Below are 7,925 nucleotides of genomic sequence, written 5' to 3' on the forward strand. Positions count from 1 at the left end.
GCGGTCATTAGGCACTACCGCAATTGTAAAAGGAATATCTTCCGCTCTAGCGCTAAAGGTGAAGGAGGAGGGATAAACTTTATTTCAGTATGCATTTTACGGGCGAGTGCTGAACATTTGGCGCAGCTCAGTGGTGACTTGGACAGCACGTGTCACCAACGATTTATGGACCGTTCAGAGCCGCCCCACGCTGCCTCCCATTGATGAACAAGTGCAATGAGGGGTACGTGGTTTCCAGGGCACGCCCGCATAGTGTGGCAGATGGTGGCGACCTCTGCGCAGTGGGGGCATAGGGATGATGTCTACTGATGTTGGTATATGCCACCAGGTGTATACGACACAGAAGGAAATAGTTTTACGGAGACGACAGAAGCGTTCTTTTTTTTGTGGAGAATTAGTAGAGAGCTGGGGGTATTTCTGGCGGACGAAGCGGCAGTGCACGGTGATAGTTGCGTACGTAATTAGTCTATTTCGAGTGAATAATGCTATCTGGTTAGGGATAACACTAAAGCCTGTTCGGGTCGTAAAATCTCCAGCTGCTGTTTGTGGCACGATTAAACCCTAAGCCGTTGTGGGTAGCTGTCCCCACATCCTCCGAGGGCGTTTTTGGGCTCTTTGGGCAGACATTTGAGATCAAGCTTTGGCTGATATATTCCTCAGGCATAGGTTTGTGCGGGAGATTGTGAACTGGACACGATTACGCTTGGGGTACGGTATCTGAGAAAAAGCTCTCGCAATTGCCTCCGCTTCCGCCTCAGTAGCTAAGTGGGTTCTGATGGTGACACGTGCGAGTACGGTGGAGTTACTACTGCTGACCACCACCAAGGCACAGGCTGTATACTTTCGGTAGCTAGCGGCATCCACATAGTGGGTTGTCGGTTTTATGGCGACTTTTTCAGCCACGTACCGTGCTCGTGGTTCCCTACGAACTACGTGGTTTGTGAGGGTGCTTGTGGCGGGGTAGCAACCACGTTGGGATATTGAGTAGAATGGTAGGGGGAAGCGGATGGGCAGAGTTAGTGAAGCTTGGGATGCGGATGTGTAGTCTGCGGAGAATTGTTTTTCTCTCAGCGCATGATGCTACAATGGATTATTGATTGATAACATGGACACCAATAGCTTCCTCAGCCGTATTGTGAACACCAAGTTGCTTAGCGTGTTTATCAAAGTTTATTAAAAAAAAACGCAATGTGCGATTACATAATGTAAGAGTACAAGAGGAGACATCGAAGTACGAAACCGCGGGCGGGAACTCCTAAGTGTCTACATCATAAATCGCGAGCATGTAAAAACACATTGTTGGAAGTTGGCAATACTTTAGCCTATAATGGCAAAAAATGTAGCGGCGGTACGGAAGCGCCTCAACACAAATTGCGAAGAGTACATACAATATGGCTGACATACATATATTGTATACATCCATATACAATATGGCTGACATTCATATACTGCACTAAGAAATGAGAGCAAAGCATTAAAAAAAGAGAAAACGAAGAAAAAAAATTAGGGAAAATATATTTTCATTAGAAATAATTTGTAGATGTGTACACGCACAAAAAAAACATACCAGAAGTGTTAATCACAACCAAAACGCAACCGCACCTGGGGCCTGCTAGAGCCTGATAAGAATCGAAGAATTCATGCTGGCGAAGCGATGTCTAGGACGTTTCCTGTGTGGTTAGGATGCAATGAAGCATGTGCCATATCCGTCTAATGAGGAGACGTTTATCAGCTCAGGTCCTGCGGTAAAATTCCCAGCATTTTCCACTGGATTCTATAAGTGATATGTACGTTGGAATGGCCAACAAGACGTGTTCTTTCAAAGATCTGTAGTTCCTGAGAAGTGCTGAAAAACAAACGCGAATGCAGGAATGTCTACATTGGGATGAAGATAATACACGTCAATCAGCAAGCTTTTCCCGCATTTAGGCTTTGCTTCGACAAAAATGCGTTCATTCTCAAATTCTAAGTCAGCACACCAAAACATGGCCATAGATTTTAACGGAGAGATTGAAGCTCTTCCGCCGTACTTTTCGCAGGCGTGTTCATATTTCCTGTCGTTGCGAAAGATAGTCAACTCGTCGGAGAAGTACTCTGTGGAAGAAATGTGGCTTGAGAACCACATTACGGTAATGTTCTATACGCCATGATTAGAAGCAATGGCTTTTTAAAAGGAAGGTTGCGCTTTCGTATGTAGGACTCACGTGCTCAGGCACTAAAAAAATACTCAAATAATGTTTGTGTTAGAGGGGCTTCAGAATTCGGTCTTCCCTGAGGATACCACCAAATTGGAGAATAAGCACTCTGTAGGCCATACATACTGTATATACATACCCAGTAAGCATACTGTATACCAAAATGGCTCACAATCAACGTGATTTAAAGCGTACAAACACCATTTATATCTTTGCCAATAGCCGTGACTACTTTTGTCACCGTAGGTAACCGCGTCTGAGTGGACGCAAACAAGGATTTCTTTGGGATGGGGGGAGGCGAAGAGGTGAGGCGGGGCTGGCGGGGACCGGTCACTAGCTGAGTGTTTTTAGTCTCCCTGATGGAAGCGTCGCGGAGGCGATCGCGGCGTTGCCTTTTGTGAAAGCTGCCGGGGCGGGGTCTGGTCCACGCGGAAGCGCCGTCAAAGCAACTGGGCGAGGATGTATGGTCGTTCGCTTATCACGCCATGTCTGCGCCAAAAGAACTCGGTTTAGCAGGTTCGTGAAGCACTGCGGAGCACCTCTACGGCGTCAGGTGGCCCACGGCACCACACGGTATCCCGGCGCATGTTATTCCGATTCCTTGGTCGCTTTCCTTTGAAGACGGGCGATCTCCTTCAGTACCTGGCTGTGAGCATTCGTTAGGAACGAAATGCCCCCCAACGCGTTGACGAGGAGTTCATTCATCCCGCACAGTTGGCTGCCAAGGTCCAAGTAGAGGAAGAATGCCATGTGGCCGGGAGCCAGGCGGAACGAGCCAGAAACTGTTGCAGCAGCCACCTGGATGGAGTTATAGTCTGTTTTGGCGGGTGGTGTCCCTGTCCTACAAGTGTTCCAGTGTAAATGTTGCAGGGTAATGCGTGCGCACTTTGTGTGCACGCATTTGCCGCATGAAGCACCGCGTAACGTTTGTTGCTTTACTGTGACAGGCTGCCCACAGGATATTGAATTTGGCTCTACCTAGCCTGTTGTTGACCTCGATTCTGCAGCCGCCGGCAGCCCTCGATTCCCCAAACAGGAACACAGATTATAAACACGGAGGGCGGATGGTAGAACACTACTCACTCACTCGTTGAATTGGGTGCTTACGAGTCGATTGGAAGTGTATTTATCCTTTTTGTTAAAATATTTTTGGTGATTTGGCGAATATTTGTAGGAGGGAGGAGAGTGCTACGTCTTCCATGCGCCACCTAGCGGCACATTTGTTGTTTGTATTCTAAGGAAATAGGTTCAGTAACTTGTTCTCATTTCATTGGAAGGGACTTCAAGGTTCGGTAGTAAGCTGCAGGTTTCCCCTCTGAAGGCATAAAACAGCAAGGTTAGAACAGAGAACAGCCTACGGCACGGGACATTCACGGGAAAATCCGTGACCTTCACGGAACAGTTATTATGTAATAGAAACAAGCGGCATGCAGGGAACAATTATCCGGCGACATGCTCGGAATATTGGTAAAATAAAAACCAGTGAAATCGTTGTTATATTGTTGGGAATCTTCAGACTCATAAGAAATATAACGGGGTCTTTTTACAAATTCGGCGTAGAAAGAGAATATAGTATTATATTACAGCTCAAAATGAATTACCGCTTTGCCATTTTTCTTGGCTAGGTTTCAATATAAATTATGAATAACTTTTTCAGTCAACTTTGATATTTTCTGGTAATAATATATTATGTGGTTTGTGTTATTTGTAATGAAATTGAATAAAATAAGGTAATGAAGATTTTTGTGTACCTTTTGATTCTAGGCTCATCGCTGTTGGGTGGTTGCTTGCATCGTACTCCTCAAACGACCCTGTGAGAGTTTGATTGTGTCTGCAGAAATTTGAATTATGTTTGAGGAAATTAGTCATTAAAAAGACTTATTCATGCAAACTTACTTTTCAGTTCCTTTCCTAAACATGCGGAGAAATGTAAGCTGCGTGTTTTTCACTTCTTTCTTACTGTCTACCTTGCATCTTAGCATCTGCAGGTGAGCCACGAAGTGTCCAAATGGGGCCCCTTCCACTGTAAAACTGCAAATTGGCGATCCATCCATTATGTAACAAGGTTATATGATCAACTTAATCAGACAATATTGCCACATATCATTCTCTCCATCTAATGAGAAAGCGATGCAGTCGGTTCTGTTCACACTTTTTGCTGTTTCCTATACAATACAAGCCGGCAATGCAAGAAATTTCAGGAACTGTGACTGGTTCCTTGATCTTGTAAAAACAACTATTATAAATTTTAGAACGAAACAATATTACAGGTGAATGGCACGGTCCTATAAAGCTCGCTTGTTAAAAGAATACTGATTTAGGTGGCATTTTTTGTTACCCTCTCTAAACATTATATAAACAGTTCGTCATAATAAAGGTGGAAGCACCCAAACAAGGGAAACGAAAACTGAAGAAACAGAGACGAAGCGGTACCAACGCGAAACTAGTTGTTTATAGGAAAAAAACACAAACATATACTTGCAACATCTCATGTCATACGTTTTTCTCCTCCTCTATTCAGATGGTGCTCCCATCTGAGAGAGTTGAAGCGAAGTAGTGCGTCATGACGTTTATGAACGCCGATAGCTGGCTCCTCAATGGGGCACTGTATAGCTGCCCTTTTCAATGATGCGGGTGTGATGCCTCAATAACGGTTAGATGAATACATCCTCCAGCGTAGTCCCGTGTAAAAAAAACTTGTTACATTATGGCAGAATGGCAACAACGCAGACTAGCGAATGTCGCCCGCCTGACTCCTTTATTGTGATGACACACGCCAGCGTGAAGCGGAGGGGCGTTCAGGCATTCGTGGTCCAAGCTATGACCCCTGATTCTCGCGTTCTGAGCTCATTGCAGCGCAGGTGTCTCCCATACACGCTAAAGCGCTGGGCTGAAGTGACCGCACGTTTGCCGAAGCGACCCGCCAGCAGGACGTCGCTCGCCAAGCACACCCACAGAACTTCGGCAGACCCGCACATTATGCTCCTTTTCACGGCAGCTGAACGGGACTTCACCAAAGGATTCGCTCACAACCAGTTCTGTATCGTACGCACGGTTTGCGAGTGCATGGGGTGTCCATCGTATCCACGCAATGCTCCGGCGCGTGGAATCCAGTCTCCAAAGTTGATGCGTCTAACGGTCCCATACTGACAAAATATAAATGACGATGTGCAAGTTCATTTCGATGCACGATCAACAATCAACTGCTCCCTTAAAGACACATTTCACATGCCTGTTTTACCGATTCCTATAAAAAACGGATCGACCACATTTTTATGCTAGTTAGAGGAGCTGCATTGAGCAGGAGAGCGCCCATATTATTAGACAATGCGGTCAACAGTTCGCCACAATATTGCAGTACCTTTCTCCACCTAAGTACGTATATCTATAAGAAGTGTGTATGGGATCCGTATAACAGATGCAACGCATCTCTTTAGGTCGCCTTGTCCCGCGTCGTTGTCGCGGCCTAGCCCACATCCCTCCCCATTCTCATCGCCGCGGCAGCTGCGCGCTCCGCCGCTCTCACCGCAGCGCCATCTTTGCGTCAGCGCGGTCAGCGCGTAGCTTGCGCTCGGCTGCGCTCGCTCCCGTCGCCGTGCCAGCTGTGTGTTAGCGCTCAGCTTGCGCTCGGTTAAAAATTTACACCATCTTCCATCGAGAGGAACCATGGGGTAGACGCGACGCATCGTTGGTGAACATGCTGCGTAAATATGATACGCGACAACAGCAATCCACAAGCTGACATCGCTAACATAAGGAAACGCAAAGGAAACCCCCGATGCGTCGCATCCACCCCATGTTTCGCCTCGCAGGATGATGGTGTATTTTGGGATAAACCTGATTTTCGGGTTAATCATGCGTAATTAAGTAACCGAACAACGCCCAGATTCGTTTACGCAACCTTCAAATCTTCGACTTCCTGAACATAAACCTTCTTGCGCTATAAACATATGCTTTGCGTGGCCATAACCGCACTAGGAAATATGATGTTCAGACGGCCGTACTAACATCAGTATCTGTTATGCCGAATAGATCACGCCTTAACCACGCTCTTATCTCTATTTTCGCTCAATGTGAAGCCTTAGCTTAATTTGGAGTTTTAAAATTTACTGAAATACTAGTTGTGTTAGGTTTATATTCTGCCTATACCAACTATAAATATTCAGGATACCCAGAGCTATTGTGTTTGCACAAAAAATCAGAGACTTCAGTAAAATCCTGGAACCAGGTGTCCTAAAATGTCACATTCAAAGAAAACTACTGAAGCCAGCCTTAAAACAGTACCTTGTACATTTAGTGTTCAATTACGGAACAGGTTTACAACATAGTCGAATGCTGCAGCGGTACATTAGCGTTAAATTTCTCAAGCAAATAAAGTAAAATTACCTCTTTAATGTCAAGAGGGGCAACACCGTATTTCGAACCTCTGGCAAAGCTTCCAAAATTTGCAAAGTGAAACATCAACGCGACCTGCAACAATGATACGTACATTTCGTGGATCCGGAGACTGCTGTTGCCAGCCAGATGCCACTGAGGGAAGAAAGCAGGGAAAAACTGACCTGGAGAACGGTCTGTTGAGGGGAAGCTTTTTCAATTTGATGATGACTGAATTTTTAGAATTTTTTTACCGAAATAAAAAAAACGTATTGTATTGTAGAAAATTTGCCCGACCATCTTGTTTACAAAGTTTTGAAAAGGTTAGCGGTCTGAATATACCAAGGACTTTATATACAGTGAGGACGACGACATAATGGTTTAGAAAGAATTGCGCCGGGAATAGGGGTTTATGGCGTAGCTTTTTCGTTCATCATTATGTCTTCGTGATGAGTTTTTAATAGAAGTGATGTGTTTCGCTTAAAAAGCAAAGAGCGCCTTTCACAAATGACTCAATTGTTTTATCAAAAATTCGTGCTTAGGTAATTAAAATGTTTTCGAGTTTTTCATTACACGAATGAAAGTAGTTGCACAGGACGTGCACGATGCGTATTTTTAGCACTTGCTTGAAAATTTGAACTTATATGGCGTTTTTCAAAGAAAATATTCGTTAATGCCAACACCTTAAATGCTTCTAAATAATTGATTGACAATAATTCAGCAAAGACTGTGAGCGCACGTGTAGGTGATCAAACAACGCCTTTCCTGCCCAGCGGGTTGCTCGGTCGATTACGGGGGTTGGTTCTTATTCTGCAAGAGCGTTAGCCATGGTGCTGGTCCTCTGCAAAAGAACAACGGCAGTGACCACCCGGGGAAGTTTATTCCATGCATTCTGAGGTTTTAGAGTGGACGAATTGCCTAGTTGAGAAAATTCTAACTTTATTATTATGCAATGATTCTTGATCATCGTAGCATAGCTGGTATTTTTTAAATAGAAACAGGTTGCAAGTGTTTCCTGTTAGCACGATTCGTCAGCATGCGGCAATTCAAGACGTCTCGCAATACAAGGATCGTAAACATTTTTTAAATGGTTCTGTAATGTGTGGCGGAATATTGGTGTTATTTATTTGAACTCTGATGAGCTGTTGTTATGTTTATGCTTCATCTAGTGCAGACACATTACACTACGAAAGGAAAAAACCCCGCCTTTATGTTATTTCCAAGATGTAAATGTGGCTCATTGCTGACATCGTAATCAACGTTCGGAAACAGTCTCTCGATAGTTCTACAACGTCCTCATATCCTGTTTTTTTTTCAGAATTTGGCATATGGCATATTAGACTGGTTGGTATAAAA

General features: G+C 44.6%; 1 long non-coding RNA gene across 1 annotated transcript; it reads right to left on the minus strand.

Annotated features, from left to right (window-relative positions):
- Positions 1-1,251: 1,251 nt before the first annotated feature.
- LOC144142078 (uncharacterized) lies at positions 1,252-6,732 on the minus strand. The gene is made up of 4 exons (XR_013316820.1): positions 6,685-6,732; positions 4,092-4,226; positions 3,947-4,026; positions 1,252-3,510 (listed from the first exon to the last, which is right to left on the minus strand). It is a non-coding gene; the product is annotated as an uncharacterized LOC144142078 (long non-coding RNA).
- Positions 6,733-7,925: the final 1,193 nt, after the last annotated feature.

This window comes from Haemaphysalis longicornis, unplaced genomic scaffold (assembly GCF_048455015.1).
Source record: "Haemaphysalis longicornis isolate Haplotype H1 unplaced genomic scaffold, Haemaphysalis longicornis Haplotype H1 scaffold_6, whole genome shotgun sequence".
Lineage (NCBI taxonomy): Eukaryota > Metazoa > Arthropoda > Arachnida > Ixodida > Ixodidae > Haemaphysalis > Haemaphysalis longicornis.